The sequence below is a fragment of the Typopeltis vanoorti genome, chromosome 18 (assembly GCF_054136105.1).
Source record: "Typopeltis vanoorti isolate ZY-2024b chromosome 18, IOZ_Tvanoo_1.0, whole genome shotgun sequence".
NCBI lineage: Eukaryota > Metazoa > Arthropoda > Arachnida > Uropygi > Thelyphonidae > Typopeltis > Typopeltis vanoorti.
Genome location: NC_143566.1, coordinates 51,823,048 through 51,836,379, shown reverse-complemented (window position 1 = coordinate 51,836,379; position 13,332 = coordinate 51,823,048).

Below are 13,332 nucleotides of genomic sequence, written 5' to 3'. Positions count from 1 at the left end.
CATTTAAATTTCTAGCAGTTAGTGAAGCTTTAGAGTCATCCTAATTCTGTGGTTCTTTCTTAAGAGGATTGCAGCTGATTTACTAGGGAGATAATTATGAAGCAAGGTGGTTTCAATTGCCTTCTTTGCTGTAAGTATTTATGACTGTAGCCGTATGTGTTCACGGGAGTGGTTTGCTTGTTTCGAGGGTTGAAATCCCCGAGTTATTGGGAGAAAACCCTCCACCTCTGTATGAGACTGGTTAACTCACCTTTAGTCAAAAGATACCAGATAAAGGTTCCTCGTGTCATGGATGGGAATCGAACCCAGGTCTTTCCAACCAAAGGGCTTCATCTTTACTGACTGAGCTACGGGGACTCTTTAGAGATATGGGAGAGGTATAATTAGTGGGTGTCAGAGGTGCACTGATGTATTATTATTATGCAACCTCCATTTGGCCTGAAAAAACAGCTAATCTGACAAGGCTCTGGAACCATTAGTGGTGGTGGTGTAATTACATTTCATAATTGTATTACTTTTAGATGTGTGTTTTCTCCATTAAACATCAACATGAGTATCACTATTTTAAGATTTTTCCCATAAAGAACGGACACATCAAAAAAATGATTCTGGTTCAAATTGATATTTGAACCAGAATCATTTTTAGTTGGTAAAAACGTTTTTGTTAACCAGTTTGAGATGAGGCCATAAGTTACTTGAAAAAGTTCCGTGTTTGGTCTTATGAGTGAGGTTTTTAAATTACTTAATCCATAGAACATCCACATCTCTAAAAAACAGTTGTACAGATCTCTCAATATCCATGAGTGGAGTTAAAATTAAAAAAAAAAATAATAATAAATAACTGATCCAAGAGTACTCTGAACTACTCTTGGATCAGTTATTTATTTATTTATTATTTTTTTTAAATTTCAATCCCAGTCATGGAAGTTTGGAGACCTGTACCACTGACTTAAAATTTCCTCTCAGCACTACTTGTCATCTACTTGTCAATCAGTTTTTTCCCTATCATTTTATTAAGTAATCAACAGTATCCATTTGGCACATTTTAACCAATGGCTTCTTATGAATGTAATCAATGGTTTTGATGAAAACAAAATATTGCGTATCATAGTCATTGCCAAGATATATTTCCCTCATGACCTTTTCAATAAAAGTTAGCAGTTTTATTGCAGTTAATCTGCTGATGAAATTATGCTGTATATTGCTTAACAAATAATATTATCAAGGATAGCTTGAACTGAAATAATTCCCTTCAGCAATAAATCTCCCATGAATCCAAATAATTCTTTCAAATTTTCCAGTCAAAGGAATGATTCCTAATCTCAGTGACTCATTGGAAACTAAAGGGGGATATATCATCTCTGTCTGATTCACTGCCAAATGATATAAGATATCAATGGGTCTCTGTCATGTAATTAAATAAATCTTTCTATGCATGCAGTTTTTTCCCTCTTCTAAGTAAACATGTAAGAAAGTTTTAAAGCGAATAAAAGTTGAGCAGCTCTCAGATGTGAACTGTAGACTAAAATACACAAAGATTATTGAAGAAAAAATGAAAGAGTTTGAGAACAGGAATCAAACCTTGGAGATTCAGTGGCAAACTCTGAAGAAAACATTAATTGATTCTGCCAGAGAGGCATGTGGTGAGGTTGTCTGCAAGGATAAAAAAATCTGAACTCACTGGTGGACACAGGAAGTTAAAGAGGCAGTGAAGGAAAAGGAGAAAGCATATCAAAAGTTCCTGTCAAATAAGTCAGCTTGTGCTCTTAGAGAATACAGAGACAAATGCAAGAATGCTAAACACTGTGTAAAACTAGCTAAACAAAAGTCATGGGAGGACTTTGGCAAGAATATAGAAAATAAATATCAAGAAGGTGGCAAAATATTCTGGAGGTGGTTGAAGAAGCTTAGGAATGGAGGAAAGAGTGCTTTAAAAGGAGTTAGAGATGATACAGGTGACATGAAAATGGGAGAAAAAGATATCCTTGAAGTATGGAGTAATTACTTTGAAAAACTGCTAAATGAAACAAGTGATGACAGCACAGTGGTAAAAAAAACACTGACCAGACATGCAGTCAGGAATACATATCCATACTTGAAGTAGAAAAAGCCATCAAAGGCTTGAAATGTGGAAAGGCAGCAGGAGTAGATGATATTCGACCAGAAATGCTGAAGTATGATGGTATAAGAGTCTTACAGTGGCTGCACTTCATAGTTCAGAAAGCCTAGACAGAGGGATGAATTCTCGATGATTGGAGTAGAGCTCTCATAGTACCCATATATAAAAAGGGAAATAAAACTGCATGTGAGAATTACAGAGTTATTTCCCTACTGAGTGTTCCTGGCAAGATCTATGCAAGTATACTTGAGAAACAGTTGAGAAGAATTGTGGAAATCTTGGTGAAGAACAAGCTGGATTCAGGCTAAATAGAGGCTGTCAGGATCAGATCTTCACTTTATGACAAATAGTCGAGAAAGCATGGGAATATAACAGAGATCTGTATTTAAGTTTTGTTGATTTGGAAAAGGCATATGACAAGGTGCCAAGAGAGAAGCTATTCAATATGCTACAGTTATATGGTGTCAATGGGGCATTATATCAAGCAATACTTAGTCTTTATTTGAGTTGTAAGTCAGCAGTTAGAATAGAAGGAAGTACAGGAAGATGGTTTAATGTTAAATTTGGTGTGAGACAAAAATGTACATTATCCCCTCTGCTATTCATTATCTATATGGATCACATTATGAAGGAAAGTGGTATTAAACATGATATCAAAATTGGAGATGTTAATGTCAGCTCTTTGCTTTATGCGGATGATGTTATACTACTAAATAAATCCGCTACAAGTCTGCAAGATTCTCTGACTAAATTGAATAGCTGTTGTAATAGATATGGTATGAAGGTCAGCAATACAAAGACAATGAAAATAGGCAGAATCATTGAAAATGTCAACTGTTAACAGTTGACATTTTCAATGATTCCACAGGTTCTCCATTCAATGAATGGAGAACCTGTGGAACAAGTGAAACATTTCAGCTACTTAGGCACGATTTTTACTGAAGATCGTAAATTAAATATAGAAATAGACAACAGAATTAGCAAAGTTGGTATGGTAGGAAGTCAATTGAATAAATTCATATGGAATAAGAGAGAAATTAGTCGGAACACTAAATTAGCTGTATACAAGACAGTGTTCAAACCAGTTTTAACTTATGGATCTGAGAGCTGGGTCAGAAGTAAAACACTTGACCAAAGACTAGAGACCGCAGATATGAGAGTCCTGAGAAAGATTAGAGGCGTGAACAGATGGCATCAATGGCAATATCATATTAAAAACGAGGATTATTAGGAAAGAACTTGACATTGTCAACATCCAGGAATGCGTTAGCAGTGTTAATCTCAGGTAGTATGGTCACTTAAACAGAATGGGTGAAGAAAGATTAGCAAAACAAGTGTTCTCTGCCAGGTTGGCAGCAAAACGACCCAGAGGAAGACCAAGATATAGGTGGATTGATACGGTACAAAGTGCCTTAGACGATAGAAATATAAGATCTGATAATGTTGGAGGCTTGACAAGTAACAGACTGATTTGGAGGAAAATTGTAGATAGGAAGTTAGTAATGATGTAATTTTTTTCATGTAGTACTATCATATCCTGTGCACCCCTTGAGGATACATGGCACGAATTTGATGATGGTGAAGTAATTATGTGAATATATCTCAAAAATACTTAGATTTCCATGCTGTTCTGGCTGGATCAAAATTATTTCTGAGGTGCTTGCTGATTATGTTTAATTCATTTCTATTATTCTTACACTTTTTCTACAAGTTTTTTGAATTAATGTTAGCTTTTCTAGCTAGCTAGCTGTAGTACTTCAAATTGATTTTACAATCTCAATTAACAAGTTAGTTTGTACTAGTAATTGCATACATAGCAGCCAATATATTAGATTTATACTGCTCCATAGTGTTTCTTAAAAATGCAGTATTTCCTTGAAAACTTAATTATTCATTCTGGCTCCCTGTTTTTTTTATGACATTTAAACATTATATTATGCAAGATAATCTCCATTATCTTATAATGAAGATAATCTTCATTATAAGCCAATGTATTAGATTTATACTGCTCCATAATGTTTCTTAAAAATGCAGTATTTCCTTGAAAACTTGATTATTCATTCTGGCTCCCTGTTTTTTTATGACATTTAAACATTAAATTATGCAAGATAATCTTCATTTTATATTACACTTCTTAATACTATTCTCTATATTCTCAACAATAACTTTCTTGAATTCCACTGCTGATACTTTTAAATTGTTATCTCTCACCTTAGTTTTAATTTCTTTTTTTTTTATAGGTGGTATACATCAATGCAAACATCAGAACAGAAAACTATTTAAATAATACAAATATATGCACCACCGATCAGCAGTTATGAAGATGAAGAAGTAGAGGAATTGTGTGACTGTGTTCAATACAATACAGCCAGGATCCAACAAGAATGACCAAGCTGAAAATGAACTGGATTAGTCTTTCAAATAGGCAAAGAGCAAAATTCTGTAGATTATGTTTTGTCATTTCAGGTAAAACTGTGTTTCAGTCATCAATCAAATAGGCATTGGAAGTGATCACAGCTTACTATAGAAATATTTCCCCTCTATAGTTAGAAAGAAAATAACATAGAAGAAAAACTACAAAACAAATAAAAAAATGTAAAGATAAATGATGATACATAAGCAGCCAACAAAAAAATTATATTATTATTTGACACCTCCAGGGAGTCCAAAGACTCATCGAGGGAGGGCACCTGCTGTACAGCTCTGTCTACCACCACTCAATTCACTAACTATGCCAACACCATCTACTGCCGACCACCACCACTAGTATTTTCACAGACAATCACAAACCTATGGCGGGATTTGAACCGCCTTTTGGCTAGAGAGCAAATACGCTAACCACTCGGCCAGCCAGGCTGGCCTTACTATGACCTTATCTTACTTATATCTTCTTGATATGAATTTATTCCAAAAAATTATGCAAAGAAATAACATGAATGAAAGCATAAATCTACAAATGAATAATATACAGAAAAATCTTAATGTAATCATTATAGATTTTTCAAAAAATGTAAAATTTCAAAAAACCTCTCAGAGAAAACAAAAAAAATCTGTTGTAGAAAAGAAGACAACTGATTGGAAAAGAAGTAGTAGAACTACTTTTCCAATTCAGTAGAATTTACAGAAATAAATAAGAAAAAAAATATTATAGAAGATAGAAAGAGAAGATAAAATGATACATGAAATGACAGATAACAAAATTCAAAAGTGCTACAAAACATTCTCACAGTAGGGGAGAAAATTACTAGAAAATGAAAATGGATGAGATGATTGAGAAAATGATTGAGAAAAAAAAACAGTAGAAAGGGCTATACAGTAATTTTCAGAATTTTATAACATCATAAACACTATTAAATAGAATCCAGAACAGGAAGAAGAAAGTATACCAGAAATATAAAATTCTGAAAATAGAATGAGCAATAAAAGATTTAAAAAAATAATAAAATGCCATGAGAAGATGAAATTACAGTAGAAATGATGAAAGTAGCAGGAGAAATATGAACAGAATTAAAAATTTATTTAATAAATAAATGCCTAAAAGAAAAAGATTTAACAAATGGCTGGAACAATGCTGTTATGATACTCTTGTTCAAAAAAGGAAATAAATCATCATCATCAAATTCCTGCCATGTACCCTCAAGGGGTGTACAGGATATGATAGTACTACATAAAAAATTTACATCATTACTAACTCCCTATCTACAATTTTCCTCCAAATCAGTCTGTTACTTGTCAAGACTCCAACATTATCAGATCTTATATTTCTATCGTCTAAGGCACTTTGTACCGTATCAATCCATCTATATCTTGGTCTTCCTCTGGGTCGTTTTCCTGCCAACCTGGCAAAGAACACTCTTGTTTTGCTAATCTTTCCTCACTCATTCTGTTTAAATGACCATACCACCTGAGATTAGCTCTGCTAACGCATTCCTGGATGCTGAAAATGTCAAGTTCTTTCCTAATATCCCCGTTTTTAATATGATATTGCCATTGATGCCATCTGTTCACGCCTCTAATCTTTCTCAGGACTCTCATATCTGTGGTCTCTAGTCTTTGGTCAAGTGTTTTACTTCTGACCCATAAGTTAAAACTGGTTTGAACACTGTCTTGTATACAGCTAATTTAGTCTTCGGACTAATTTCCATGTGAATTTATTCATTTGACTTCCTACAAAACCAGTTTTGTTGATTCTGTTGTCTATTTCCATATTTAATTTACCATCGTGCCTAAGTAGCTGAAATGATATCAGGTCCAATACCACTTTCTTTTGTAATATGATCCATATATATAATGAATAAAAGAGGGGATAATGTACATCCCTGTCTCACACTAGATTTAACATTAAACCATCTTCCTGTACTTCCTTCATTCCTAACTGCTGATTTACAACTCAAATAAAGACTAAGTATTGCTTGATATAATGTCCCATTGACACTATATAATTGTAGCATATTGAATAGCTTCTCTCTTGGCACCTTGTCATATGCCTTTTCCAGATCGACAATACTTAAATACAGATCTCTGTTATATTCCCATGATTTCTCGACTATTTGTCATAGAGCGAAGAACAGCCTCTATTCCAGCTTGTTCTTCACCAAGCTTTTCTTCCCCAATTCTTCTCAACCGTTTTTCTCAAGTGTACTAGCATAAATCTTACCAGGAACACTTAGTAGGGAAATAACTCTGTAATTCTCACATTCAGTTTTATTTCCCTTTTTATATATGGGTACTATTAGAGCTCTACTCCAATCATCAGGAATTTGTCCCTCTGTCCAGGCTTTCTGAACTATACGGTGCAGCCACTGTAAGACTTTTATACCACCATATCTCAGCATTTCTGGTCGAATATCATCTAATCCTGCTGCCTTTCCACATAAAATGTGGAAAGGCAGCAGGATTAGATGGTATTAAGCCTTTGATGGCTTTTTCTACTTCAAGCATGGATATGTACAGGGTGTTCGGGATAAATTTGACAGTTTCGTAAGGAAAAAGAAAATCTTCTTTGTATCTATTAAATTTAATGAATTGACAAAAAAACATTACAGGCAGAGTTAATTACAATACTATCAACAAGATTTACTCAAAATAACCACCATTAGCATCGATCACAGCTTCAATTCTGCTTCGGAACCTCGAACAAGCTGATGCTACAGTCTCCCTGGGAAGGGCCGCAAAAACTGTTTTAATTTTATCCATTAACTGGGCTTTTGTATTACTGGAAGTGCGATTGGTGTCTTTTTCAACTGCGCCCCATACAAAATAATCCATGGGGTTAAGGTCTGGGGAGTTTGGAGGCCAAACATTTGGACTGGTGAAGTCGTAGAAATTTTCAGACAACCATTTTTGACTTTTCCCAGAGGTGTGGCAAGGGGCCGAATCCTGCTGCCATACATACGGCCTACCATTGGCTACCCTTGTTATCCAGGGCTTGACTACAGTTAGCAACTCCACGAACAAAGCCCGAATTCCAATGCCAGGGTTCTTCAACACCTGTTCCTGCAGATTTGCGAGGAATTCTGCTGTACGAACGCAATCAGATCGTCTGCTAGGGATCTTTCTTCTTGCTACATCCTCGTAGTCACCATTGCAAGTCTCTAGTTCATGCCTGATTGTTTTTACTGTATTCAGGGAGCATTGGGCAGCAGTCGTAATATCCTTATTTTGATGGCGGGCACGAATCATCATGATACAAGTTATTCTCTTCCATGATTCAGGTGGGTTCCAGCTATCCATCCTTTCTGACATCTTGTATATGAATGAAGAAGGGTCCAAACTTTGAAATGAAGAGAAGTGTGTGTTAATACATGTAACTTACGGAAAAATATAATTAATTATAAATATGTCAAATTTATCCCGAACACCCTGTATTCCCGCCTGTATGCTGGTTGAGTGTTTTTAAACACTGTGTTATTACTGCTTGTTTCATTTAGCAATTTTTCGAAGTAATTACTCCATACTTCAAGGATATCTTTTTCTCCCGTTTTCATGTCACCTTTATCATCTCTAACTGCTTTTACAGCACTCTTTCCACCATTTCTATGCTTCTTCAACAACCTCCAGAATATTTTGCCACCTTCTTGATATTTATTTTCTATGTTCTTGCCAAGTCCTCCCATGACTTTTGTTTAGCTAGTTTTACACAATGTTTAGCTTTCTTACATTTGTCTCTGTATTCTCTAAGAGCACAAGATGACTTATTTACCAGAACTTTTGATATGCTTTCTTCTTTTCCTTCACTGTCTCTTTAACTTCTGGTATCCACCATGGAGTTCTAATTTTTCTATCCTTGCAGACAACTTCACCACATGCCTCTCTAGCTGAATAAATCAGGGCTTTCTTCAAGGCTTGCCACTGAATCTCCAAGGTTTGATTCCTGTTCTCAAACTCTTTCATTTTTTCTTCAATAATTTTTGTGTATTTTAGTCTACAGTTACCATCTGAGAGCTGCTTAACTTTTATTCGCTTTAAAACTTTCTTACATGTTATTCTTTTCAATATGAAATTTAGTTTTATCCTGCTTAAGACTAAATAGTGATCACTTCCAATTTCGAATCCTCTTTACACTCTGGTGTCCTGTACCACGGAGAAAACATCACCATCAACAATAACATAGTCAATGAGACTCTTTTTATTCCTTGCCTCTTCTCTCCATGTGAATTTGTGCACATTTTTATGTTGGAACATGGTGTTAGTAATAACCAGTCCATGTCCTGAGCAGAAATCCAACAGATATTTGCCATTATTATTAGCTTTGCTCTTTTCTCCAGATTTTCCCAAAATATTTTTGTATGTCTCACAATCATTTCCTTCTCTGCTATTTAGATCCCCAACAAGGACCAACTTTTCCTTTTTCATTGTGTCAGTTGCTTTTCTAAAGCCTCAAAAAATTCCTGCACTTCTACCTTAGTAGAACCTTCTGTGGGACCATAGGCACAAATAAGTCTCATTGTCCAGTTCCCCATTCTTATATTTGCCCACATTACTCTACTTGAGACTGATTGCCATTCAAGAAGATTAGCCTCGTATTTTGTGTTGAATACTATGGCTACTCCTTTTCCTTGATTGTCATTGCCTGAATATAACATTTTGTATTTATTGCTCAGAAAAGTCTCGCCAGTTTTTGTCTTTTTTGTTTCAGTCATGCCTGTTATTTCGATCTGGTACTTATCCAATTCCTCAGCTAGCTCCATTTCTTTGCCATTCAGGCTTCTTATGTTGATAGTACCGATCTTCAAATCTGGTGATATTGATTTGCGGTGTGTTTTAGGGTTTCTTCCAGTAGCTGACTTTTCACTGTTCGCCCTGGTTCCCTGGCAGAAACAACGGGGGGCCTTGTTTAACCGGGTGACGCCCCAGCTGGCATGAAATTTTGTCGTGTTATACCATCATTTTGTATTTTCGTTTAAGCCAAGAAGAATACAATTTGGTCGGCTAAATCCCAAATTGCCAGTCCATCCTCATTCGTTCAGTATCCAGGCAGATACCCAACAGGATGCACCACGAGAAGGTGAGGATTGGACATTAGGTCAGAATCCCTGGTCGGATCTCTGCATTCCTTTAAAGGCTATGTGGAGGTCTCCTCTCAGTTATACAGCTTTGACCCTTAAGATAGAAAATTGCAGACCTATAAGCTTGCTGTCACAAGTATATAAATTATTTATAAAAATAACAAACAGAATCACCAGATTATGAAATGAAGCTTGGCTTATGGAACAAGCTGGATTCATAAAGAGATTTAGCATAATCGACCATCTGCAGACTTTGAATCAACTAAGAAAAATGCAGTTGCATTTAAGTTTTATAAATTAAAAAAAAAAAAGCCTTTGATTCATTTGAAAAACAAGCAGTGAAGAAAGATGGAGTAACCAGAATTACATACAGCTAATAAACAAAATATATGAAAAAGCAGCTGCTAGTGTGTGTGTGTGTGTGTATGTATGTGTGTGTGTATATATATATATATATATATATATATATATATGTGTGTGTGTGTGTGTATATATATATATATATATATATATATAAAACAAAGCAGCCAATTCCACTGAATATGCCAAGGAGATACTATTTCACCCAAATTATTTAATGCAGTATTAGGATATGCTATAAGTGAACTAGATTGGAGTGACAAAGGGATTAATATCAATGGTAAAAAACAATCATTTATATGTTGATGATATTGTAGTAATAGCAAACAATAAAGGAGAACTAGAAGAATGATGAATGAGTTAAATATAGTATCAAATTTATTGTAGTTAAAATTAAAAACAACCTCAATGAACAGAATATATAAAATATAAGAGCAAGCCATTACATAGTAACATGGTGAGTCATCATCATCATCAAATTCTTGATATGTACTATAATAAATTTAGTTTAATCCTTTATCCAAGTGTAAGCAAACAAAGTTTGTGCCTGAAGTATCTTCAGGATTGAGGCAACTCGTGGTAAAGGTGGACAAAGCTTTCATCACTCCTTGTCTTAGTATCTCCCATAATGCAAAGCACATCTCCTTGTGGACATGTATAATGCTGTGCATTAAGGGAAGGGCCACTACCCAGACCAGTTTCAACCTTTATTGAGGTCTCGTCAGTGGGAGCCAGATCCAGAGGTGGTGATACCAAGGTGTAAGCAATGAAGAAGTCATATTTACCTATACTAGTTGACAAAAGATGTCTCACCTTATTATTAAATTACTCTGGATTTAGAGAAAGATGAAAGTTTTTTTTTCCCACTTGGTTAGACTATAATAAATTTAGTTTAATCCTTTATCCAAGTGTAAGTAAACAAACTTTGTTTGCTTACACTTGGATAAAGGATTAAACAAACTTTGTTTGCTTAATTTTTTACATGGTATTATATGAAATGACAAAAGAAGCATGCCCTGCCTCTACACACTGTTATACACAACTGTGAGGTCTATAGATGTTTTCAAGCATTTTTGAAAGCCCACTTCTGTGTGTGTGTTGTAAGAGTAAGCACTTGGTCTGCACAGCCATACCTGTGTCTAAACCCAGCCTATTCTGTGGGATACATTTTTTGATTACTGCTTATATGGTTAAAATCGAGTCCTAATTATAGAAGATGCTAATCAATATTATTCAGCAGTAATTTTCAGGCTTGTCTTCATTCTTGCCAGGCTTCAATAAGGCTATTATATTAGGCTGTTTAAAAGCATTTGGTAGTTTACCAATAGCAAGAATGCTTGAATAGAAATGGCAGAGCCATTATCTAGCCATCCCACATGCTTACCAATATGGGGAAAACATGAAAAGTTTACTTTACTGCTAACTTCCTGTTGACACTTTTCCTCCAGATTAGACTTATCGTCAGGACTCCATATTGTCAGATCTTATATTTTGGTCTTCTACAGTACTTTTGACTTCTTTAGTCCACCTAGATTTTGGTACTCCTTTGAGTCTTTTTCCTGCCATACACCAAACACCTGTTTCTGCTAAGCTTTCTGTTGTTGCTTAGCAACAGTATCAAATAAAGTAGGATTATACGTAAACTATGAAAAATTAAAATAATGACAAATCAAAAGAAACCAGATAACAGAAGAACAAATAACAATAGACTAATAAAATAGTGCAAGTATGAGAATATGAATAGATAAGATCAATTTTTTACATTAGGAAGAAGAAGCATTTTTGAAGAAATAAGAATTCAGCTAGGCCAAAAGACTTTTGGCAAACTGAAAGAATTTCTGTACAGCATAATAAAACCAAAATGTAGAACTAAACTTTTCAACTAACGTGTCAACTGTGTTATGACATATGGATCAGAGCCTAGCCAGTAACCAAACAAATACTTGATAGAATGAGAAAAACAGCATAGAATGAACAGAAGCATGCTAAACATCAGATTACAAGACAAAGCATAAAGATAAAAGGAGGACAGTAAAAGGAAAATATGAGCAAAAATTAGCAAATCAGGCCAAGAAAAACACTAGAGAGTTCTTTCAATATGTAGCAAAAAGAATGATTAGTAGAATAATTATAGTAAGATGGTATTAACCGATGGAAACAACAGATTGGTGGCTGCCACAGATAATATACATTTGTGTCCAAAACTTAAGAACAAACACTATTTTTTAAGATTACAACTTCAAATTTATATGAATCAGCTTGTGGCAATTTGTATAACTGACAGTTTTGAGTAGAAAGTGGGTACATATCCTAATTTTCGAAAAGGATCATGTGGTATCATTCATCAGGCTAAAAGTCTGAGTGAATTGTGTTTGAAGGAAGCTCTTTTCGTAAAGGAATAAAGTTGCAAACTTGGATATCTTGTAATGTCTCAAAGACATCATCTAGATGATTTTACTTGGAGAAGAATTATTGAAAAGCTTGAGGGCTGCAGAATTACTGATATTCAAATCTCATATAGCATTGTATCGAGTGAGAGTTTCGAATCACATAGCATTGTATCGTGGCTCTGGGCAAATTTGTTCCAGATGTTTGCTGGATGCTACAGATGGTCTTCTACAGATTGGTTATAACAGCAAAACATAATTTATGCACCACAGAAGGTCAGCTTGCAAAACACCCAACAGTGTTTTATGCCATCATGCAGATTTAACCTTGCTCCTAAGTTTGTCATAATCACCTGCCTTGTAGTTCAATAGATATCCCTTCTTTACAGAATATTCCTCATGTTTTACAATCTTCCAAGTCAAGACTGCATGGTCACTACAGAGGCAATGTGGCCACCTTGGTTATGGATAGCTCTTTTGATCCTATGACTAGGTCCAAGCTCCCCCCCCCTCCCCAGCTAGTCTCCTCTATCACATGCTGCCTCAAGTAATTATCTCTCAGTAAGTGTATAAATTCCATTTCCTTCCTGTCATGTGATCTTTCTTTCTTCCAGTCTATATCACCATAGTTGAAGTCCCCCCCCCCCCATAATAATCACTAGACCTGTATTTATCTACTAATTTGCCAATGCTTGTCTTCCAGATTATCTGTGTAACTCCCTGACCTATAGCAACAACCAACTGTATATTTGTCTTACTGGCCTTGATCTCATACCAGACTGCTTCAAATGAACAGCTATCCTCCTGCCTATCTCATATTCTTTTTGGCTGCAATTCATCCACTATCATCAGCAGTACCCCTTCCCCATCCAATCTTCTCTATATTCCTTGAAAATATAAACCCTTCACATTCTATCACTGTAACTACATCATCTGCTGTTAGCCAAGTCTCACTAAT